At 43.9% G+C, this 25,412-nt stretch overlaps 2 long non-coding RNA genes across 3 annotated transcripts in view; one reads left to right on the top strand and one right to left on the bottom strand.

Moving 5' to 3' along the window:
* Nucleotides 1-12,425, bottom strand: part of LOC122456939 — a 35,943-nt gene extending 23,518 nt beyond the window's left edge. Inside the window, exons 1-3 of one of the 2 annotated variants that reach the window (XR_006276119.1) lie at nt 12,413-12,425; nt 11,065-11,069; nt 9,136-9,140 (exon numbers count right to left, since the gene is read on the bottom strand). This is a non-coding gene — a long non-coding RNA (uncharacterized LOC122456939). Of the gene's footprint in view, nt 1-5,937; nt 5,949-9,135; nt 9,141-11,064; nt 11,070-12,412 lie in introns of those variants that run through there. The other variant, XR_006276121.1, reaches the window with a different exon arrangement.
* The window catches only part of LOC119856198, a 118,890-nt gene that overhangs the window by 58,311 nt on the left and 35,167 nt on the right, over nt 1-25,412 (top strand). The window lies entirely within an intron of this gene.

Raw genomic sequence — 25,412 nt, 5'->3', positions numbered from 1 at the left:
TTCCTAAAGTGAAGATACAACACTGGAGTTTTCAAGTGCATTACTGAACCAGTAGAGCAGTGGGACCCCCTGACACCTGTGGAGATAGAAATGGGCAGTCCCTGGACTGAAAGAGATTCACAGGGGCAATAACGAGGGAAAGGTGTGTTTTTCCTTTTGTGAAGAGATAGGGCCAGATTCTCTGACCTACTCTGCTCCCCTTGCACCATTCAGGCGGTATGGAGGGAGGGGAGAGCCTGTGAGTCCCATGCTGGGGTTACCATTGGTGTGGGGAGTCTCTGGTGAGTCTAGAGTTGGCATAGCTGGCTCCTAAACCTCTCTCCCATCAGTCCCTGGAATACAGTGAGTGAGTGTTGCGGGGAAGAGGTGACAAGTGCACTATGATCCAGCTATCGTTGGCAGATAGTCTCTCCATGAGGGAATGTTGCCACCTGATGTGGGGTGAGGCTAGGGCTGAGAATCAGGAAGCCCTGACTGATCCCCTGTGCCCTTCCCACCATCATTGTGCTCAGCAGGGACTAAATATAGCAGAGAATCTGGCCCCAAGTTTACTTCTCCCCCATATCACCAAGTTTACTTCTCCATTGGATGAATGGGAAGTGTCAGTTAATAATGCAAAATGAGTTTAAGGACCAATTTTAGTGATAAAAAAAAACCGCCCTCAGAAAACAAAAATCTGAAATTGCATTGTCACTCCAGCATCAGCATGTCATGTGAAAATAACTATTGCCCAGGCCTTGGGGGGAAAGTGGTGCTGGTGCGATAACTTTTCTGAAATGTCAGTGCCCGGAATGAAGTCCACAGCCTTCACAACAGAGGAGGCCTCAGCCCTGCACAGTACCTTGGGACAGCTACAAATCAAAGCAGAACCATAGGGTGTGGAAATCTGAGTGTTAAATGGTTATTTGTCTGCAACAGTCTCAGAATTTAGTTTACAGATGGAAGATATTTGTTAAAACCCCATTGCTGATTTTAGCTGGGTAGTGTTTCTTGCGGATATAGAAAGATCTTTTTTGGGGGAAAGAAATGATCAATTTGTTGCTGGATTTTAGCTCTACAGTAATGGTTGTTAATGACTAGTCATGTTTTTAGGTAAACAGACTTAAACAAGATGGGAAGAAGAGATGGAATGGCAAAAACAAAGGAAATGTTCTATTCCTGAAAAAACTAGGAGGATCTCAGAAAGAAAAGTAGCCTCCTATAGGTAACAGGCCTGGCACTCTGAACAGCATTACCTCCATCTACCACATCAGCAGACTAGACCACGTGTGTGTAAAAGGATGTGTTATCAAAATATCTATAAGGGTGACTTCAAAAAAAGAACAAGAAGTGCTAATGAATTTCTTGTTATTTTAAAAAGGGACTTTCTTCACTCCCCCTTACAGAGAGAGAGCTTCCTGCAGCAAAAACAAGTATCGCTGCGCTGCTCGTTCTTTTAAAGAGAAAAATGTACTGAAAGATAAGTTTGTATCCATTTGTTCCTTGAGTAACAATGAACCGATAATAATACTTGCATGGGGACAATGGCCCTTCAGAAGAATTAGGGCCTAATTGGCCCACGAGGCCCAGCAGCTGCTGCTGGTTCGGGAGAGCCCATGAGAAGTAGAATAGGCCTCTGTGGGGGCAAGCTGTGAAGGTGGGCTTGGCGTTGACAGTGAGAGCCCCAAGAGAAGTGCCAGCAGAGGGGGCCCTTGCAGCATTGCACCCTGACACAAGGGGACACTATGGATGGTGAGTACACGGCCTTGCAAATACTAATTAGGACCTCCCTATCAATGTGCATGTTCAAAGGACTACGTCGCCATTAATTACAGGTTTCAGAGTAGCAGCCATGTTAGTCTGTATTTGCAAAAAGAAAAGGAGTACTTGTGGCACCTTAGAGACTAACAAATTTATTTGAGCATAAGCTTTCGTGAGCTACAGCTCACTTCATCAGATGCATCCGATGAAGTGAGCTGTAGCTCACGAAAGCTTATGCTCAAATAAATTTGTTAGTCTCTAAAGTGCCACAAGTACTCCTTTTCTTTTTATTAATTACAGGCTGATACTATTAGCTCTATCAGCAGCCCTTGACGCTATTGACCATGAGGTTGACTAATCTGTGGAGCCAGTAGGAGCATATGGGACTGCTTTTGGGAAGCTCTGTTCTTTACCTGCAGCGCTCCCCAGAGTAGTGTGGGGCAACTACAGTCCCATCATAAGGGTGCTGGTATGTGGAGTTCATCCAAGATGATGAACCCATAAGACCTAAAAGGCCTGGGAAACTGGCCTCCTGTCACCATGGCTGAGACTGTACTCCTGTACACTGACCATAGAAGTCACAAGGCTGCTAAGAGAACTTAAAGCTCTTGCAGCTACTAATCAAGAACGCCAAGACTACAGCTGTCTTCATGAACAGCGAGGGTGTATGGCTCTGTGTGCTCTGGATATACCCCTGAGGCACTTTGCGACAGAACTCTAGACCACCATATGATGCACATCATAAAGGACTCCTACGTGAATATAACCACACAGATGGAGGTCAGGAAACAACAGCCTGCATTAATGTCAAATATCCTCCCATTGCTTAACTGGGCCCTGGATCCATTACTTGCTGCATTAAAGAAAATGGACTTTGGAAAAATCATTAGCTTCTGCAGACAGTTTTGTGCTTCTAAGTAAATCTTGGGAAGGCATGACTAAGAACATCCAGATTCAGGAAGCCTTCTATGACCTCTCTGGCCTCAGAGTTTGATCATGGAAATACCATGGATTCCTCCCGACACCTGCTCACAACTCAGACATGATCAACAATCATGCGCCATGGAATATTGTGAAGGATAAAGTAGGCAGGATACTATCTGGAGAGACCCAGAAATATCTAGGAGAAAAGGTGAACCACTTGGTAGGTCTTACAAAATCTGACAAAAGATGATAATAAATTTAAAGTATAAACAAAACACCTCTCAAATCAACCCAGAAGGTCCAAAACCTCATAATATGCATCACTCCGAGATTAATCTATTTAGCTGGTCTCACAAACTCTCCCAAATGAATGTTTATAGCCATAGATAATGTAATCAGAGAAGCAATTAGAGTATGGCTTCACCTTACTATTAAAATGTGCAATAAACTCTGTATTTCCAGGACAGAGATGGTGTGGTCTAGGATTGATTAAATTGGCTCCCCCCTATTCAAGTCTTTCATCTGCAAAAAAATTGCAGATTCCACCAATCCCACAATCAAATATCTTGCAGTAGAGTGTGAACTGGAAGATGAATACAAGAACAAATGGATTACTGCAGGAAAACTGGAAAGGTTAAGATCCCTGTGAGACGTTGCACTCCATATGCTTTATGAAAATATGCTTATAAATGTGAATATGATGTAATTGGAATATGCTTTTTGCAAAAGGTCTCTTGTAAGGTATCATTACAAAGCTTATAATCTACCGAGTATGTTCACCCTATTTGTTTGCATGTTACTCATACAGAGTTTCTATCATTGTATGTGTCCCTAAACCATTGCTGGGAAGATTGACTCATTATTAACACATTTTCTTTTAGTTAAATGTATAAACAAAAATGAAATGTTATGTCTTTCTGAATACTTTGTGCTATTAAGTCATAGCAGTATCCATGTTTGTTACGATTATTTTCAGTCCATGTTTTTTTCTGTACCAATCAACGAGTTTACTTAAAAATGATACAGGAGGATACTATAGGGATGTTAAAGGATTGTGTAAGAATTAATGTGGCACCTAAAAGAATCATACAGTAGCTTTTATTTTTTATGTACTGTACCTGTTTGCAAAAATAAACTCATTGTCATTACTCTATAATATCCTATCTCATTTCATCTAAAAAAACCCAAGAGGGGGCGCAAATATGCTTGCTCGCTCCCGGTAATACAATGCCTAGTTACAGCTCTGGTCCTTTGTAACATTTATCCATGTAAACATCATTCCTTGTCACCATAATGTCAGTTAGAGGGTGGGAGAGTTAGGGCCCCTTATGACAGACCCTCCTACACCCTGACAAAGGGTTTCTTTGTACTCATGCTCAATTTACACCTAAAATAGTATCTAATATGCAATTACCAGTGTTCTCTAATGCCTTGTGCAAATCAGGAGGGTTTGTGTACATATCATGCTAATTTATATATAGATATATTAGAATTGGAAAAGATACAGAGAAGGGCAACAAAAATGGTGAGGGGGATGGAACAGCTTCCATATGAGGAGAGATTAAAAAGATTGGGACTGTTCAGTTTACAGAAGAGACAACTAAGGGAAGATATGACTGAGGTCTATAAAGTCATGAAAGGGTGGAGAAAGTGACTAGGGACGTGTTATTTCCTACTTCACATAACACAAGAACTATGGGTCACCTGATGAAATTAATAGGCAGCAGGTTTAAAACAAACATAAGGATGTAGGTCACAGAATCGTATAATTGTAGGACTGGAAAGGACCTCAAGAGGTCATCTAGTTCAGTCTCCTGCACTCATGACAGGACTAAGTATTATCTAGACCATCCCTGACAGGTATCAATACACAGTCAACCTGTAGAACTCATTGCCAGGGGATATTGTGAAGGACAAATGTAAATGTTAAAAAAAAGAATTAGATAAGTTCATGGATGATAGGTCCATCAATGGCTATTCACCAAGATGGTGAAGAACACAACCCCATGCTCTAGAGTGTCCTTAAACCTCTGGGACTGGATGACAGAGGATGGATCACTTGACAGTTGCCCTGTTCTGTTCATTCCCTCTGAAACATCTGGCACTGGTCACTGTCAGAAGACAGGATACTGGTCTAGATGGACCATTGGTCTGACCCAGTATGGCCATTCTTATGTTTTTAATGTTACATCCATTAGACATTTAGAGGGCATTGGCTTTTACCTCCAAGAATGAAGCCCTTCAGAGCCTCACGAAGACTTTTTATATTATTTGCACCGAGAATGAAGGGTATTCCTATCTCTACTCTGAGGTACTCTCTCGAAGACAGAGGAAGCAGGATCACAGAGGGGGTTGGGGAGGGAAGCACGGCCAGACTCTTATCAGATTAGGCTTTCCCTAGTGGAATAAGAAGTGGAAGGGTTACTGAACGCAATTGTTATGTTTAATCTAGTTAAATGAAAGTTTGGTGGTTTTTCAAACCCAGAAGTTGGAGTCATAGTCAATTGGCAGGGCCCTCAAAATCGTGTTAGGAAAGGCAGCCAAGACTGCTCAATATTTACAGGTAAATGTCTTGAGGGGAAGCTGAGAGGGGAAGAAGTGCTGTAGTGGCAAACCCAGAGACACTGGTGTTGAGCAAGGTGTATGCCCAGGAAGGGGCAGGTCATGCCAACTCCAAAATACTCACTTCCATAGCTGAACCACTGCTTGGGAGGCACCTGAAGTGGAGCATGCACAGGACCAATCACTTGAAGAAAGAGAGGTTATGTACCTTGTATAGTAACTTTAGTTCTTCAAGACATATTGTCCCCGTGATTGCTCCACGACCACCCTTCTTCCCCTCTATTTGGGAGTCCCTAGCTTAGGTTGGGTTCCACAGTGGAGAAGGAGCTGGTGGTTGGTCCTTCACTGCCCTGTATACCCTTGGCATTGGGCACGAGGATAGCTAGGGTGTATGCATGCACCAAATGGATACTGCTGGCAAAAAATTCTCTGATTGAAGTGCATATACATCTAGAGTAGAACACCCATTGGGACAACACATCAAGAAGAACTCAAGTTAATGTACATGGTAAGTAACTTCTCCATATCTACAACCTATTATAATAATTCGTATCCCTTTACCTTCTTAATTCCTTCCTAAACTCACCCCATCCCCTTTATCTTCCTCTCTTTTCATTGGAGGCAGGGTGTTGAGGGACTGTGTGGAACCTTGCCAGAGGACATCAGCATGATGAACTCAATCCTGGCCATTTTCTAAGCACCTTGCAACACCATCATTTGCATTCAAGCCTTACTATCAGAAACTGAAAGGAGGAGAGGCAGAAGAAGGAGACTGAAGAACTTATGGATCTAAAGGTAGAGGAGGCCTGGGATTACTTTAAATCAAAGTTGCAGAAGCTATCGGAAGCCTGTATCCCAAGAAAGGGGGAAAAAATTCATAGGCAGGAGTTGTAGACCAAGCTGGATGAGCAAGCATCTTAGAGAGGTGATTAAGAAGAAGCAGAAAGCATACAGGGAGTGGAAGATGGGAGGGATCAGCAAGAAAAGCTACCTAATTGAGGTCAGAACATGTAGGGATAAAGTGAGACAGTCTAAAAGTTGAGTAGAGTTGGACCTTGCAAAGGGAATTAAAATCAATAGTAAAAGGTTCTATAGCCATATAAATAAGAAGAAAACTAAGAAAGAAGAAGTGGGGCTGCTAAACACAGAGGATGGAGTGGAGGTTAAAGATAATCTAGGCATGGCCCAATATCTAAACAAATACTTTGCCTCAGTCTTTAATAAGGCTAAAGAGGATCTTAGGGATAATGGTAGCATGACAAATGGGAATGAGGATATGGAGGTAGATATTACCATATCTGAGGTAGAAGTGAAACTGAAACAGCTTAATGGGACTAAATCGGGGGGTCCAAATAATCTTCATCCAAGAATATTAAAAGAATTGGCACCTGAAATTGCAAGCCCATTAGCAAGAATTTTTAATGAATCTGTAAACTCAGGAGTAGTACCGAATGATTGGAGAATTGCTAATATAGTTCCTATTTTTAAGAAAGGAAAAAAACGTGATCTGGGTAACTACAGGCCAGTTAGTTTGACATCTGTAGTATGCAAGGTCCTGGAAAAAATTTTGAAGGAGAAATTAGTTAAGGACATTGAAGTCAATGGTAAATGGGACAAAATACAACATGGTTTTACAAAAGGTAGATCGTGCCAAACCAACCTAATCTCCTTTTTTGAAAAAGTAACAGATATTTTAGATAAAGGAAATGCAGTGGATCTAATTTACCTAGATTTCAGTAAGGCATTTGATACCGTGCCACATGGGGAATTATTAGTTAAATTGGAGAAGATGGGGATCAATATGAACATCAAAAGGTGGATAAGGAATTGGTTAAAGGGGAGACTGCAACGGGTCCTACTGAAAGGCGAACTGTCAGGTTGGAGGGAGGTTACCAGTGGAGTTCCTCAGGGATCGGTTTTGGGACCAATCTTATTTAATCTTTTTATTACTGACCTTGGCACAAAAAGTGGGAGTGCGCTAATGAAGTTTGCAGAGGATACAAAGCTGGGAGGTATTGCCAATTCGGAGAAGGATTGGGATATTATACAGGAGGATCTGGATGATCTTGTAAACTGGAGTAATAGTAATAGGATGAAATTTAATAGTGAGAAGTGTAAGGTTATGGATTTAGGGATTAATAACAAGAATTTTAGTTATAAGCTGGGGACGCATCAATTAGAAGTAACAAAAGAGGAGAAGGACCTTGGAGTATTGGTTGATCATAGGATGACTATGAGCTGCCAATGTGATATGGCTGTGAAAAAAGCTAATGCGGTTTTGGGATGCATCAGGAGAGGCATTTCCAGTAGGGATAAGGAGGTTTTAGTACCATTATACAAGGCACTGGTGAGACCTCACCTAGAATACTGTGTGCAGTTCTGGTCTCCCATGTTTAAAAAGGATGAATTCAAACTGGAGCAGGTACAGAGAAGGGCTACTAGGATGATCCGAGGAATGGAAAACTTGTCTTATGAAAGGAGACTTAAGGAGCTTGGCTTGTTTAGCCTAACTAAAAGAAGGTTGAGGGGAGATATGATTGCTCTCTATGAATATATCAGAGGGCTAAATACAGGAGAGGGAGAGGAATTATTTCAGCTCAGCACCAATGTGGACACAAGAACAAATGGGTATAAACTGGCCACCAGGAAGTTTAGACTTGAAATCAGACGAAGGTTTTTAACCATCAGAGGAGTGAAGTTTTGGAATAGCCTTCCAAGGGAAGCAGTGGGGGCAAAAGATCTATCTGGTTTTAAGATTCTACTCGATAAGTTTATGGAGGAGATGGTATGATGGGATAATGTGATTTTTGGTAAGTAACTGATCTTTAAATATTCAGGGTAAATAGGATTAATCCCCTGAGATGGGATATTAGATGGATGGGATCTGAGTTACCCAGGAAAGAATTTTCTGTAGTATGTGGCTGGTGAATCTTGCCCATATGCTTAGGGTTTAGCTGATCGCCATATTTGGGGTCGGGAAGGAATTTTCCTCCAGGGCAGATTGGAGAGGCCCTGGAGGTTTTTCGCCTTCCTCTGTAGCATGGGGCACGGGTCACTTGAGGGAGGCTTGTCTGCTCCTTGAAGTCTTTGAACCACGATTTGAGGACTGCAATAGCTCAGACATAGGTGAGGTTTTTTGTAGGAGTGTGTGGGTGAGATTCTGTGGCCTGCGCTGTGCAGGAGGTCAGACTAGATGATCAGAATGGTCCCTTCTGACCTTAGTATCTATGAATCTATGAGAGGAAAAAAGTTGACAGGAGTGAGCTAGACAAAAATCAAACTATAAATAGTAGGTGTTGAATTGAGGACTAGAAAGAGCGGTTCACTGATTACCATACTATTATTTCTGGTGCCTAAGTACCAGCCTATGGTGATGGATACTTTATCAATATCATAGACAGATAGACAAGCCCTGCACCTCTGTTGCCTTTGCCTCTCCCCTATGCTGGGGTTCATCAGCCGTTAGTTCATGTTACAAAAACCTGAAGGTTGGCCAGCTAGTGCCCTGGGTGTGATGGTCCCTATGTGCTGTTGCAAAAACTAAGGGCATAAGAATGCATCAGCCCTGCCTCTTCCCACCTGCAACACACCACCTGTGTTGTAGGCTCCTGCAGGTACTGGTGCTGAGCTGGCTATGCCACCTACACCTATTAGGGGCTCTTCTACATCCTGAGAATTTCCCTGTGGGTCTGTTATGGTGCTTTTTCAGATCTTTTATGCTAGCAGAGCTGGTGTCAATGAGCCATTACATGCTGATGAATTTGGCCCAAGATACAGGGTGATGTTGTTATTGTCCTATTATCCTTCTTTACATGTCAATGTTGTATTCTGCCACTTGTTCTTTTTGTTCTTCTTATGTGTGACATGACTACAGCTGTACATTACATCTGGAGTATTTCCCTTTGATACCTTAACTGAGATGATGAAACATCAGAAAATCAGCAGGTTCGTCATCTGTGGTTTTCAGTTCCCAGATCAAGCATTTTGGGTTTTCCACTTGCATGCACCGTGATAACGGCTGATCATTTATTTTTTTAAAATGGTGTTTCTGCACCTCTGTAGACAACATAACTGTCTTCAGTTTCAAATGTTCAGTTTCCCTGTCTTGTACACCAGCATTTCTGTACTTGGATTTTGCATCAGGGTGGCAGATCTCAGCTGAAGTTTGAAAACTTTTACTCAACACACTGGAAAGTAAATAATATTTATTTTACTAACAGCTTTAGTGGCTTCCTGCCTAAGTAGTTAATATTCTCCACTCTCATTCAGGAGATTTCATTTTGGTTAAAAATCCTGGCCTCTGATCTTCAGGGATGAACGGATTGCAGCAGCAATATGCTTAGTCCCAGGGCAAAAAAAAAAAAAAGATCTATGTCTCTTAGCAGTGAGTTTGCTGGTTCAAGCACCCCTAGATAGTTGCATTTGTCTGTCTGGATAGTGGTGGCAAATCAGGGTCACATTGTAAAGTCATGCACAATGAAGGAAATCCAAAAGAGACACAGAGGTCAGCTAGAGATAGGGTTTGTTTTTTCCCAAATAAGATGAATAATTGCAGTTGTTCACATCTGAATAACAGTGTTGGGTGGCATCAGCTGGCTCATGGCAATGACTTCAGTGCCCTGGGAATTAACATGTCTCCACTTTATCAATGTCCTCACTGGGAGACAGCACAGGTTTCCCCTTAATCCTCTACTCCAGTGAAGAATCGTTTCACATACCAACCATGCAAACCATTAGAATCTGACTCTTCAGTGTTAAGAATGCAAACGTCAGGAAGCCATTGGGGACCAAATCAAGGACTTCCAGCTCAAACACCTACTACCTGAGCAGCTACTTGGTAGCAGACTTTTATTCTTGATGGGACCAACAAGACGTGATCACAGGCAATCAGATAGTGTCCTGCCTGTGCACAGTCAAAAGTCACCTGCAGATTTTCATCCACAGTTTTTTTTTGCTGCCAGATTCTAGTCAAAAGGAAGGCAGACAATGGGATTTCTGGTCAGGTATGAGGAATTGAAATGTTCTAGAGTCCTACCACCTTTGGTTTTCAAACAAACCAGTTTGTTCAAGTCACCAAAAATCACTGCTTCTCAAAAATTTCTTCTGAATGTTTTCATAGGGATTCTCTTGAGATACGTCCCATCGCAATGTTCCAGGCTTGATCTCACAGCTGCACGGACACCACTGTTATGGTTGGTTAGGGTGACCAGATAGCAACTATGAAAAAATTGGACAGGGGGTGGGGGATAATAGGCGCCTATATAAGAAAAAGTCCCCCAAAACGGGACTGTCCCTATAAAAACGGGACATCTGGTCACCCTATGGTTGGTTATGGGAGGCAGGAGGATTAAAACAGTATTATGAGACATGATAATGAAAACAAAGTTCATTGTAACGGGTGTGGCTATTGGTTAAATCCCACATTTTGTATGTGTTGTTTATTTCCTTTCCGTGGGTGGAGGGCTTTTCATTTATTATCGCCAAATCTCCCCACATTGCCCACAGGACTGACGGCTTTATTCTCCCCGGGTCTCTTTACCCTTTAGTTTTGTTTTTCTGTGCGTTTGCTACAACACACACCCCCTTCACATCCCCTGTTATGGTGTTTTGATGAACTGGGCTATGTCTGTACAATTTATGAATTCTGATTGATATTGTGAAGTTGTATTATGAAAAACTGCTGTATCATCTCTGCCTATGTGTATGTGGGTCTACCATTTGTGACAGACCTGTTGCAGGTATGCCCCAGACAGATACAATAAGAAGGTGCTTGGGACTTAATGACTCTACTTAGGCTATGTCTACACTACCGTGGTAAGTCGACCTACACTACGCAACTCCAGCTATGTGAATAATGTAGCTGGAGTCAACGTATCTTAGGTCGAGTTACCACGGGGTCTACACCATGGGGGGTCGACAGGAGAAAATGTCCCGTTCACTTACCTTACTCTTCTTGTCAGAAGAGATACCCGTTTTGTGGGTCTTCACTAGACACGCTAAATCGACCGCCAGTAGATCGATCTCAGAGCGTCGATCCCTGCCGTAGTGTAGACCTGCCTTTAGGTGCAAACATTTGGGACAATGGAACGGCTGCATCACCAGAAAACTAGTGTAGCTGACTTCTCTGAAGGGAGGGCAGAAGGTAGGAGCAGTGGAAACTTGCAAGGAGTAGAACAAAAGAGGCCAGGTGACCAGGCAGGGTTTAAACAAAGAAACACCCAGGAACAGGGGCCAGACAGGAAGAGGAAGTGTGGGGCAAGAGAGAGCAAAGTCACAGAAGCTGGGTAAGGGCCAAGGAGGGAGAGGTCAAGCAGCATGTAGCAGCCCTGAGGTCCAGTCCACCAGCCCGAGCTGAGCCCTCGCCAGCTTCTGAGGAGAGGGGGAGCAAGGGCAGGGCATTGGGACGGAGCGTGGCTCTAGAGAGGTGTATAGTTTTCTTTATTGCAGTTACTCAAAAATATTCCTTGTAGCTCTAAAACACACCTCGACTGGGTACACCTAGCAGGAAGTGTCACTGCTTGAATCCCAACAGATGCATCACCACAATGTCAGAAGCAGCTCAGTGAATCATCTATAGCAGCGGTTCTCAAACTGTGTGTTGGAACCCCAAAGTGGGTCATGACCCCATTTTAATGGGGTCACTAGTGCTGGCGTTAGACTTGCTGGGGCCTGGGGCTTTGGGCCTCCCAGCCTGGGGCGTTGGGACTTGGCCTTTGGCCCTCCTGCCCAGGGTGGCAGGGTTTGGGCAGACTCAGGCTTCAGTCCCCCCCTTCAGGGGCTGTGTAGTAATTTTTGTTGTCAGAAGGGGGTCACGGTGCAACAAAGTTTGAGAGCCGCTGATCTATAGTCATGGGTCCAAAATACCTTCCTGGAGGCAGGTACCGAGGTAGTGGACTTCCTGACTTGGATTATAAATACTTTGGGGCAGAGTCTTTTTGCTCTATTTATATAGCACCTAGCAGGGTCCTGGTCCATGTCTAAGGGTCCTAGGCACTAAGGTAATAAAAATAAATAAATTATTAATAATAATATTAGAATAGATATTTTTAAAGTTTTTTTTTCATTTGCACAGAGGATGGATTTTTTTTCTGTTTCCTTCACTTTGGTTCATGAGAAGTGCTATGTGACCTTTCTGATTTTCTCACTATAAGTTTCTATCCTGGAGCCCTCACCAGTTTTCATGCACAGACATCAGGTTTCTTGCTTAGTGGTTTTTGCTTATGACTACAACTCAGTCTAGCTGAAAAAGGGAAAACAAAATCCCTTCTGAGTATTTCCCATTCCTGGCCTACATTTGTTTCTGTAAATTCTCCCTACATTTAAACATAAAGAATCTTTAAAATGTTCATATTCTAATTACTTTTTCCTAAGAGGAAAGAGCTGTAAAGCAATGGCATTTGAGAATTTAAATGTATCATGGTATTTATTCTTTCATCTTGCTTGGTAATTAGGCTGGCTGGCTGACTACACCTAATTCCTGGAACCCTTTTGTAATGGAGCCTTATGAAGTGGTAACTTCAGAACTAAGTACTTCTACAAGATCAGCCAACAAGTTGATATCAACATAAACTTGTACAGTTGAGAGTAACAGTGTCTTCATTCAACTTATCTCTATCTAGAAATACATAGCAGCCTCTTGGAATGATAGACGGCTCAGTAAACTGCTTCAGTTTCTGGCTTGCAAGTGGCAGAAGGTTTTAATACAGGGTCATCAATGCCTGCATGTTAAGACATTGTAATAGATAGAGATGACATAGAAATACTAGAATAAAATATATTGTACTATCCATACGGTACATATAGAAAAGTGAATTATCCTTCCTCACAAATGTCTTCACCTTGTCTAATTGCTGGTATATCCATGACGTTACATCCCGGTGATTGTCTCCTCTTTGACTGGCTCACTTCCATAGCATATCACTTCTCTCTCAAGTCTCCGATGCACAGGTTGTTGACCAGCACCTTCCATCTTTCGCAGCCATGACAGAGCTGTAAAACTTATAGTCTCCTTTGAATACCAGTCCATGTGGTAATGTTTCTGATGTAACTGGTTCTCTTTCTTCCTCCTCCTGGTTGGCCTTCAGTGTTGCTGATAACATAAGTACTGAAAGTGAGCTGCCCTGAGGTTGGAAACCTGTGTGTTCACAGAAATATGTTTTTCTTTAATCTAAAATCTCAGATAGTTGTGGTCTTTTTAAATTCATCCTTCTCATCACCTCATCATTCATGCATTTTAGTTATCCAGCCAAGTTTTAACATTCTTCTGTAACGGCAAAACTTGAATGCTCTGAGTAAACTCTGTGTCATTTTTGAGTGTCCAGCTCACAGATCCATATGGGAGGTTTGATTATATATAGCACCTCAGCAATCTAGTATCCATCTCAACTTCTTTGTCACATCTTCTGTCTGATGTTATTAGACTTTTTAAGTGGAAGAAACTATTCGCCTCTTCTACCACTTGAGCATCAAGATATAGCTATGAGCTACCATATGAGTTACTGTGTTTATTTATTATCATTCTTTTTGTCTAGTTAACATTGATAGTCATTTGTATTTCTGGCTAGCATTGTTCACAGCAATAAGCATGTTCTCAAGTTCTTCTCTAGTAAAAGTGATGCAAACTAAGTCATCAGCATATCTTATATTGTTGATTTATATGCCATTGGGCTATATGCCTGGCTGAGCTTCTAACTTTCTCTCATTGTATCTTCTATGTATATGTTAAATAGCTGTGGAGGTTCAATATAGCAATATACTGTGTATCATGTGATAATACAGCCCATAATCTGTTCATTGTGCCCCTTAAAAAAAGCTAAATCATATACAAAAGAGTTTTTATGGTGAACCTCAGGCTCAGCAGCTAACCCTGAGTAGAACCAGTTTAAAATGAGGCCTCCTACAGCTCTCCCCCACAGCACACAGCTTTACTATACGTCACTTGCTAGGTGATTGAGTCACACAGTGAAAAGGCATGAGGGTTATTATAGAGTTTTAATGAAAGTGTGACATTTTTACCCCAAACAAATCACTTTTTGGCCAACCGCCCTGTAACTGAAGAGAGCAAAATGCCTCGCTGATCTTAGCCACACCCTACTAAGGGTACCTAAGGGTAAGGAGGCCCCTTCCTCAGCTTCTGAGGCACAAGCAGCTAGAATCCATCTACATAGCAATTAAACACCCCTGGCTGGCCCAGGTCAGCTGACTCAGGCTCGCAGGGCTGGGGCTGTGGGGCTTAAAATTGTTATCCCTCATGCATGGAGTTCAAGGGCATAAAGGGGTGTTGCCACGGCTTCCAAGTGCCTTCTTGCTACCTGTGTCAAGAGTTGGAGCTCCCTGTAGCACTTGAGCTTAGTTTTTCCTCTATTAGCCAGCATTTACCTACCATTTGTACCTAGTTCTTACTAGTGATCTTTTAGTGTTAGATAGCTGTATAGTTTAGATAGTTCTTCTTCAAGTGATGCCCCCATGGCAATAACAGTGCCCATCGGACCGCACATGTACACCTCCTGTCTCACGCTGCGTGTGGGACGTATATATAGCGTTGTGCGGTCCGACTGCCCTCAGTTCCTTCTCTACCACCTGCAGTCTGGAACGGAACAGTTAGCAGAGCTCACGTTGTTATCTAGATAGTCTCTTACCTGCTATTTCTCTCATAGTTAGTTAGCTCCTTGGTTTCCTTTTTTCTGCTTCTTCCTTCTTAAAAAAAAAAATTAGTTTTCATTCCGCCATTTTTCCCTACCTCCCCTCAGGGACGCTGCTTCCTCACCCTGATGCCCAATTCATCTGGGTTTAAGCAGCATGTCTCGTGCGGAGCCACCTTCTCTATAATGGATGGCCATGCACAGTGTATCCGCTGCCTGGAAGAGGAACATGTTCCTCAGAAGTGTTCCCACTGCCTGGGTTTGAAGCAGAGAGCAAGAAAGGACAGGGACTTTTAACTCAAATTAATTCTCATGGAAAGGTCCTTGCGACCTGCGTTGGATGCCAGTTCCTACTCCTCACTGGAGAGATCCTGACGCTCTGCAAGGTAATCTGTTGACTCTCACTCCCCTCACCTGACCAAGAGAAAAACATCCTCTGACCAGACTGAGGGTAAGGAGGCCCCTTCCTCAGCTTCTGAGGCACAAGCAGCTAGAATGCTGTCCCCAGCTAGATCCATGGCTTCAATGGCTTCTGACAAGGGGCACAAATATGCTCCCAGACTGACTACCTCAGCCCCTGAGAGTCAGTCTAAATAACCTTCTGTTGCTGGTGACCGAAGGGGGCCCTCTACCTCATCCACGGCTCCAGGACCATTTCTGGCATCGAAGAAGCTGTCAGCACTGATGTTAGCACTGACATTGGCACTGGCAAAACAGCTGGCTCCAGTGAAACCCTGGGTCCCGACGCTGCCCATGGTGCCGAAGCCCTATTCACACAAATCCTTGGCACCGAAAAAGCCATCTGCACTGTCCCAAGCCCTAACTAAATTGATAGCTCTGAAAAGCTCTCTGGCTCCATCTGCTGATTCTTTTACATTTCAAATCTCGGCACCACGATCCGCAACAGCACCAATAAGAGCCTACACACCACAGGAATTCACACATCCATCGGACCTTACTATATCTGACATTCCGGATTTTCCACTCCTCAGACAGGATGTATCCCAAGACTCACCCACTTCACAATCAAGACACTCCTCACGCTCTCCCACAGGGATGGCACCTTCTTTCCCTAGTGATGTTGAGGACGAGGAGGATGAATATCAAGAGTCTCTTGCCCCATCAACATCAGGGCACTTGACATCAACCTACCAGCCTTACCCTGCCACAATTCAGGGAACGCAGCCTTTTCCAGAACCCCCATGGATGCAAACACATATTCCCTTCCTACCTAATTAGCCATATTGGGATCCCTGGGTCATGTATAGGGCACAATTTGGTAATCCCCCACTGTTTCAAACTCACAGGCCTCTATCCATCCCTTCCTCAACTATCTCCCGATCTCCAGAACCACAACTTTTGCAAATACCACCTCAGCGAGAGGAACTGGAAGGAGAGCAGGGTGAGGAAGAACCTCTGGGCCTTCACGTCTCTTCATCCTCACCTGATGAAGCTATCATACCACCATATCCGATGCTGGCTGATGATTTTAGGCACTTTCAGGAGTTGTTTCGTAAAGTGGCTGACTCCCTAAACGTTCTACTCGAGGAGGTCAAGGAACAAGAGCATGAATGTATTGATATTCTCCACACCCCCTCAACAACAAAAATTGCCCTGCCTATTAACGGTGCTCTACTTGAACCTATGAACCTGCTTTGGCAGACTCCAGCCTCTATCCCATCTACATGTAAACAGGCAGATAGGAAATATTATGTACCAGCAAAAATGCTGAGTTCTTATTTTTGTATCCTGACCTGATTTCTCTCATGCAGTACATGAATGCAGTACAGGAAAAAGGCCATCAATACCAGTCACGACCCACCTATCCTGACTGAGATTGGAAGCGTTTAGATCTCCTGGGCAGAAAATCTTATTCGTCTGCTACCCTCCAATTTCAAATTTCCAACGCCGAGGTCCTTATGGCCAATGCAACTATATAAATTATTCTAAGCTGGAGGAGCTTTGCCAGGACCTGCCAGAGGCAAAAAGGGAACAATTCCTGCCCCTCATAGTGGAAGGTCACTTAATAGCTCACACGGCACTGCAGGTCTCCCTGGACTCAGCTGACACAGCTGCCCAATCCATTGCTACTGTGGTAGTAATGCAAAGTGCATCATGGCTGCACCTTTCAGGATTCCCTAAGGAGGTGCAAACTATAGTTGAGGATCTCCCGTTCGAGGGACAAAACTCTTCTGAGCGCATGGACAATTCCTTACACTCATTAAAGGACTCCTGGGCCACTCTAAAGTCCCTCGCATATACACACCACAGACAAAATGGAGCTCGGGAAAATATCAGCTCCCCCCACAATCTCGACCTCAGCCATATTACCCACAATGGCAGTTTGACAACCAATGCCATTGTCAATGATCTCCCAACAGGTGCAATCGCTTGCACAAGGGGCATCGTCCCAAATGCCCTTTTATAAACAGCAAATTTGAAAGTGTGGCCGAGGTCCAGAGAACCTTCTACCTGCTCCAGTTGTCCCTACCATCTGTAACACCATCTACATATCAACAGTGTGGCAACCGCCTAGCTCCATTTTTACCATCTTGGATGCTCATTATTTCAGACAATTGGGTCCTGGAAATAGTAAAAGAAGGTTACTCCATCCCCTTCCTAGCAATACCATCCTGCCAACTACCCTCGCTGTCCCTCTTCAGGGAGCCCTCTCATGAGCCCATCCTGGAGGGGGAGTGAAACATCATCTTCAACTAGAAGCCCTAGAACCAGTCCCTCCACAACACAGAGAATGTGGTTTCTACTCCCACTACTTCCTGGTAGAAAAGGAGTCTGGCGGTTGGCATCCCATCTAGACCTTCACAATCTCAACAAGTTTGTCAAACTACAATGGTTCAAGATGGTCACCCTATCCACCATCATCCCAGGACTGGAACGGGGGGGATTGGTTCTTGGCCCTCGACCTACAGGACACGTACTTTCATATTACAGTACATCCTGCTCACAGACGTTTCCTATGATTCATCATCGGCCATAGTCACTACCAGTACAGGGTACTACCATTTGGATTATCCAAGCTCTACAAGTTTTTTCCAAGGTACTCACAGTGGTCCTGGTTTCTTCCTAGGAAAACAAGGCATTACCATTTTTCCATATTTGGACGCTTGCCTTCTCAAAGCTCCATCTGAGACCGAAGCGCTCCTAGAGGTCCGTACTACAATGACCCACTTCACAAAACTGGGTCTTCTTATCAATTTCAATTGCCAAAAAATCCTCACTAACACCCGTGTAAACACTGGAATTCATTTGCACTTTATTTGATGCCAAGCGGGCAAGAGCATTTATACCATCTCACAGGTTCACAGCGATGACACAACTAATCTCAACTGCCCAAGCATGCCCCCAAATCCCAGCACGTATATGTCTCCAATTCCAGACGCAAAGGCACTGCTGCATCTACAGCGGAGCACCCATGGGGACACATGTGTCGAAGAACCACACTGCTCAAGGTGAGTAACCTCTGTTTTATTGTTTTATCCTAGTTGCCTCTCAAAATGCAACTATCCCCAGGATTTAAGCAGTGTGCCACTTAGAGGGCAGTAATACCGGTGAGTGATAAAATACTCAAGTTGTTTAATTTCTTTGGAAGAGGGATATATCAAATTAAAATTTGTTCCTCTTTCCCAACAAGAACAAGTCTAGGGAATACTGCCTTAGGAAGTACTTTTTGGAGGGAGCAGTCAAAAAGGTGATGTGTCCCTCTTCAGAATCTGACCTGAATCACAAGAGGATGGCAAGCTCTTCCACAAAGATCACACCTCTGGATGTTTCAACCTCAAAACCAAAGACTGGAGAAAAGAGTCACTTTTCTTCTTCTCCTGTGGTGTCCTCGAAGCAGAAGTTCTTTTCTCAATGGTTGTACATGTCCATTGCTCTTCAGGTGTGTGCATGCCCAGTGCACTAGCATGGGATATTTTTTCCTTGGTATTAACCACAGGGGTGGTGCATGTGCTCCTCTGCTGTCTGGTACTACTGTTGTGATGGTGTAAAGAGCGGAGCTGTCCCCATCCCCCTCAGTTCCTTCTTACATCTTGAGACGGGTGTCAGAGCATTCTACTTTGCTATTCCAACGTTTCCGTTTTTCTTAGTATTTTATTGTATGTAGTTGGTACTTGTGAATAGTGGTTAGTTTAGAGTCTTAGTGTAGTTTTCTACTAATAGATTTCCTTTTTTACTAATGTACTTACCGTACACTTCAGTTCCCACCGGTTTTGGGTACAGAGGCCTAGTGTCCGGCCATGCCTCAGTCCCTGCATTTCAAACCTTGTGATGCCTGCAAGAAACCGAGGCTGGGTCAGCAACCCGCACCCTAGGTGCTTAGAGTGCATAGGAGGAGCTCACATCATAGAAAGGTGCCAAATCTGCAGGGACTTTAAAGACCAGAACTAAAAAAGACAGGAAGGGCAGATTAAAGCATCTTATTATGAAGGCAGCCCTGTGCCCATCCTTGGAGAGTTCCCATTTGGGGAGGGTACTGACAGCCTCTATGTGAGTCAGGACACTCCTCCTGTTATGGCAGTCTTGGTATAAATCTTCTTCAGTACCACAAAAGAAGAACCAGAAGACATCATCCAGAGACCTGAGGTCGAGGTCCCTGGTCCCACAATCCAGCAATCAAGCTGTGAAGGAGGGTAGAGTGTGCTTGGTACCAAGATGCTCCCCGTGCAGACAGGACTGGATTAACGGATCCTTCTGTCTCCAGATCCTCTCTACACCCTCCCCCTTCTACATCCTCTAGTAAATGTTGCAAACTTGTGCAGCAAGAGCTGCAGGAAGCAGCTTCTGGTTGCCAATCTAGTACTGAACATGGGCAATCTGCCTCAATGAATCCCTCTTTGGAGTAACTGTGGGAAGCTCCACCTCAGCCAACCCTGGGTTCCTCCTTCTCATGGCCTGACGAGCGGGTAGTGTCTGGTGTTTCCTCATCTCCCTTGGATGATTACAAGGCCCACCAGGACCTCTTAAAGAGTGTGGCTTCCTCCCTTGATATTCAGGTGAAAGTAGTTCAAGAGAGCTCCCACAGATCGGTTAATATCTTGGGCTCTGCGGAGCCTTCTTCAGTGGCACTTTCCATAAATTAGACTATTCTGGAGCCCATGAAAGTATTATGGCACACACCACCTTCCCTGCCTCCTACAGCTAGAGGGACTGAGCAGAGGTATTATGATTTGAACATTTTTACACCCTTCCAGATAGGGTCTTTGATGGTCTAAGCCAGCTGTTCTCAAACTTTAGCAACCCGAGGACCCCCATTTTTTTATTTTAAAATTTTCACGGATCCCCCAAGCCTCGCACTCAGCCCCATGCCACCTCTTCCCCCAAGGCCCCACCCCTACCCCACCTCTTCCTGCCCCTGCTCCACCCCTGCCCGTCCTCTTTCTCACCTCTTTCCTCCCACTCCCCTGAGCGTGCCCCATTCCCGCTCCTCCCCCTCCCTCCCAGCGCCTTCTGCATGCTGGGGAACAGCTGGGAGGTGCTGGGAGGGAGGGAGAGGAGTTGATCATCATGGCCCATGGACCACCTGGAGTGCTGTCGCAGACCCCCAGGGGTCCGTGGACCCCAGTTTGAGAAATGCTGGTCTAAGCTGTTAACAAAAGAGAGTGCAAGGTTTCAGAAGATGTCTACTCCTAAATCAAAAGATGCAAAGAACCTTGATATTTGTTATTTGATATCATATTTGATATTGATACACAAATATTTGATATTTGATATTTTTGGCAGTCTAAACTCTCAACCTTATTAGACTGGGCAACATCTAGATGAAGCAGTTTTTCTCACCCCACTGGATATTGCAGTCTTTAATATACAGGTTTGTTCCTTAATCCTGGGCCAATCTTCTCTGTTGGAGTCTTGTCTTCTTCTTAGTGTCTTGGTTGCTTGCAGTGAAGGTGGGGGCAGGAGAAGGGCCCAGTATGTGTCCATGCTGTCTGTTTTATACCCTCATTCCATGTGCTTGGGGAGCACAAGTCCAGGCATGTCTGGATGGCATTGCTGTGTCTCTCCAAGCAAGGTTGAGCAATTCCCCTGGTGTGGCTTCAGGTAGGTGAGTCATTGCATTGTAGCTCCCTTGCTGGACAATGGCTGTTGATGGGTTAGCCCATCTAGGCATTGGTTATTTTCCTTGCTGTTGCCTCTGGGGAGATAATATCTGGCTGATTCCCCAATTTAAGGCATGTTTTAGTGACCACCATACCTCACAATTCTCATAACTTCATATGCATTAATGATACACATATATGGATAGAGAAATGACTTTCAGCAGATCATAACCTTTCCCCTGATACCTTACAAAGCATGCTTTATATGTAAGATCACGATTATATGAAAATGAGGAATATGGGGATTACAGTAAGCTCCCCCAAGATATAGAATGTCACAGTGGTCTTTTCCTGGTTAAAGTGTCCAGCTCAAGGGATGTCATGGTAAATGCCCAGGGCTTCCAAACAGAGCTGTGCCTCAGGGACATAGATGTGCCTGTGAATGAGGAGTCCATCTTTTTGTGTGAACTTACTCTGGGGTTGCAGAGCTGGCTGAGCTCAGTGTATTTCCTGATACATCATCCATTGATCATGTTCGTTTGAGCACCCACAGAAGACTTAGCCTCTTTGGACTGGTAGGTGGATCCAACCAATGTATGTGTGGGAATTCCCTTTGATCACCCACAACCTACTTTGACTCTGGTTACAGATGCTTCTGCCCTTGGCTGCGGAGTCCATCTGGGAACTCTTCAGACTCAAGATCTCTGGTCTAGCCAAGATTTGGATCTCCATATAAACATAAGAGAGTTGAGAGCCATTTGTCTAGCTTGTCACACTTTCTTTCCCTATATCAAGGGAAAGAATTTGCTAGTTCTTATGGACAACACAGCATGGATGTTCTATGTGAGAAGCCCATGAAGGAGCCAGATCAACACTTCTATGCCAAGAGGGAATACTGCTTTGGGAATTTTGCATCTCCAATTCAATCTACCTCTAAGCCTCCCAGTGTCCAGAACAATCAGGCAGATCAACTGAGTAGATATTTCACCAGTTACCACGAGTGGTCTCTCCATCCAGATATGGTCAAATGCATTTTCCAGATCTGGAGTGTTCCCCACATAGACTTGTTTGCAACCTGGCATAACAGGAAATGTTATCAATTTGTTCATGAGTAGGTCAATAGCTAGGGTCTTTGATAGATGCTTTCCTGTTGCCCTGGAAAGACAATCTCATGTATGCTTTTCCTCCAGTTCTGTTTCTATCCAGAGTGTTGTTAAAAATCTAATAGGATTGTGCTCACAAGATACTCATAGCACTGACATAGCCTTATCATGATTGGTTTTCCACTCTGCTGACCCTCTCAATCAAGGCTCCATTGACAATTCCACCAGACCCAGAGCTGATCTCATGGGACCATGGCCACCTCTTTCATCCCAAACCAAAGGTCCTTCACTTTTAAGCCTGGATTCTCCATGGTTAACATCTCAGGATGTGATCTGTGCAAAACATCCTTTTGAAAAGCAGAAAACTGTCTACTAGGCATGCTTACCTGTAGAAGTGGAAAAGATTCTTCTTCTGGTCTCAGCGAAAAGGTGTTTCTCCTGGCTCCAATACAACATGTGCTGGACTATTTGTTATACCTGAAGCAGCAAGCTTTTGCCATTAGTTCCATCAGGATGCACCTAGCAGCTATCTGTGATTTTCACTCACTGAATAATAATCACTCACTTTGCTCCAATTCCATATCTCTCAGGATTTTGGAGGGTCTTGACAGCTTATACCCCCAGGTAGGGGATCTTATTCCCCCTTGGGACTTAAACCTGGTGCTAGAAAAGATAATGGGTCTGCCCTTTGATCAAATGTTTATGTGTTCATTGCTTCATCTTTCAATGAATGTAGCATTTTTGGTTGCAGTTGTCTCTGTAAGCAGAGCAGGAGAATTGAGAGCCCTGGTATGACCTACCATATACAATGTTCTACAAGGACAAGATATACTTATGCTTTCATCCAAAATTTCTCACCAAAGTGGTTTCTCACTTCCATATCAATCAAGCAATTTACTTACCAACTTTCTTCCCTAAGCCTCATGCTCATAAGGACGAGGAGAGATTCCACATGTTGGATGTTAGGAGAGTGTTAGCATTTACTTGGATAGGACTAAACTATTTAAGTCATACTAACAACTGTTCATGGTGGTTGCAGACAGGATGAAGAGTCTTCCTGTTTTATCCAAAAGAATGTTGTCATGGATTTCCTCCTCTATATGTTTGTGCTATGACATGGCCAATGTAACTCCGCTGATCAGGGTACTAGCACAGTCAACGAGGTCAGATGCAGCCTCTGCGGCCTTTCTAGCTCAAGTGTCTATACTGGACAGTTGTAGAGCTGCAACTTGGTCTTCAGTGCATACTTTTGTTTCTCATGATGCCATCTCCCAACAGTCTAAAGATGATACTAGATTTGGACATGCGGTCCTTCAATCATTGTTCAGGTAGACTCTGATCCCACTTCTGGATTGAACTGCTTGTGAATCACCTGAAGTGGAACGGACATATGCAATCACTTGAAGAAAAAACAGTTACTAATCTGTTCTCTGTTGAGGTGAGTGGCACATGTCCATTCTACGACCTCCCATTCCTTCCCCTTTATATTGGAGTCTGTCCTGTAAGAAGCGCCAACAATGACACTGTGATAGATAATGTACCTAGACAATGTAATAGATGGATCCACCATGGGTTGGGGTACTCAGCTTCAACATCTTCAAGCTCAGGTGTTACAGACAACTCAAGAGACTATGCTCCATATAAACATTGTGGAACTTTGAGTCATCTGTCATGCCTGCAACACATTATTCATCACCATCAGAAACCAAGTGGTTTAAGTTCTGGCTGACAACACCACTGCTATGTTTTACCTAAAGAAGCAGGAAGGTGCAAAGTCAAGTTGGCTTTGTCAAGAAGCAATTTACTTGTGAAATTTCTGCATAAAAAACAATGTTTCTTTTAAGGCATTTCATCACCCAGGCGTGAGAAACGCCTTAGCAGAGACTTCTTAGACCAGTGGTTCTCAAACTTTTGTACTGGTGACCCCTTTCAAATAGCATGCCTCTGAGTGCGACCCCCCCCTTATAAATTAAAAACACTTTTCTAGATATTTAACACCATTATAAATGATGGAGGCAAAGCAGTGTTTGGGGTGGAGGCTGACAGCTTGCAACCCACCATGTAATAACCTGGTGACCCCCTGAGGGGTCCTGACCCCCCAGTGTGAGAACTCCTGTCTTAGACCATCATGAGTGGTCTATAAAAAACCCACTCTGCAATGAGTTTTTTCACAAATAAGGATTTCCTGTAATAGACCTCTCTGACAAATATGAACAAAAAATGCAGGAGAGTTTGCTTCAAGCAGGTTGCAGTCTATCTCTCTCTCCCTGACAAGATGCCTTTCTCCTTTCCTGGTTGAGTCACTTATTGTGTGTTCTCTCCAATTCCTTTAATCACAAGAGGAATCAGGAAGATGAAAATGGACAAAGCAACCTTAATCCTCATAGCACTGGCCTGGCCAAGGCAATATTTGTTCATGGATTTACAACTTCCTGTATGATCACCAATATCTCTTGTCTCTCTGAACTGTATTGAAACACTTATTGTTTGATTGTGCCTCCTCTTCATTATTTGTAACTTATCCAATCTTTGTGCCATCTGAAAACTTTATAGGTAACGATTTTATGTTTTTTTCCAAGTCATTGATAAAAATATTAAATAGCACAGGGCCAAGAATGTTGCAAAATGGCTTATTTGCCAAATACCCCTTGCTGCTCAGTGCTGCTATCCAATACAAAAGATGCTGCACCTGTGGGGAGTCTACATGTGTGGTTTATTTCTATATCCACTGTGACAAAGCTCTGTCCTTGCCTCCATGGGTCCCGTGTTTCCTGGCAGATTTTGCTAGCCTTAGAGGCTCACTGTGACCCTCCACGTAACCCTTCTCTCTCTAGAGACAAGGGTCACAGTCTACTGAGCCATTTTCATCATAAGCCAGTGAGGGAGGTGAGGAGAAGTTATCCTTCCTTGCACAGTCTCTGTTGTCTCCCAGTCTCAGTGATTAATCAGGGGGCAAAGGGGTGGGGGGAGCCCGGGCCCACCCTCTACTCTGGGCTCCAGCCCAGGGACCCTAATAGTATCAGCTATGGTAGTTGACCTTTTAGAAACATGACATGTACAATTCCCTGGGCTACTTCCCCCACAGTAGCCCTCACTTCCTCAAGCTCCACTTCACCCTTACCTCAGGGCCTCCTTCCTTGTGCCTAATATGGTGTGTACTGCTCAGTCTCTCCAACAGCACAACTTCCTCCTAGAGCTCATGACATGCACACCCACCTGACTAACTGGGAGGCTTTTAACTAGTTTCAGCCAGCCCCTGATTGGCTTCAGGTGTCCCAATCAAGCTAGCCTTCTCCCTGCCTTCTGGAAAGTTCTTAATTGGCCCCAGGTGTCTTAATTGACCTGGAGCAGCTGCCATTTCATTTATCCTGGTACCAGGGATA

The sequence above is a fragment of the Dermochelys coriacea genome, chromosome 1 (assembly GCF_009764565.3).
Source record: "Dermochelys coriacea isolate rDerCor1 chromosome 1, rDerCor1.pri.v4, whole genome shotgun sequence".
In the NCBI taxonomy this organism is placed as follows: Eukaryota; Metazoa; Chordata; order Testudines; family Dermochelyidae; genus Dermochelys; species Dermochelys coriacea.
This window is presented reverse-complemented; position numbering and strand designations above follow the sequence as displayed.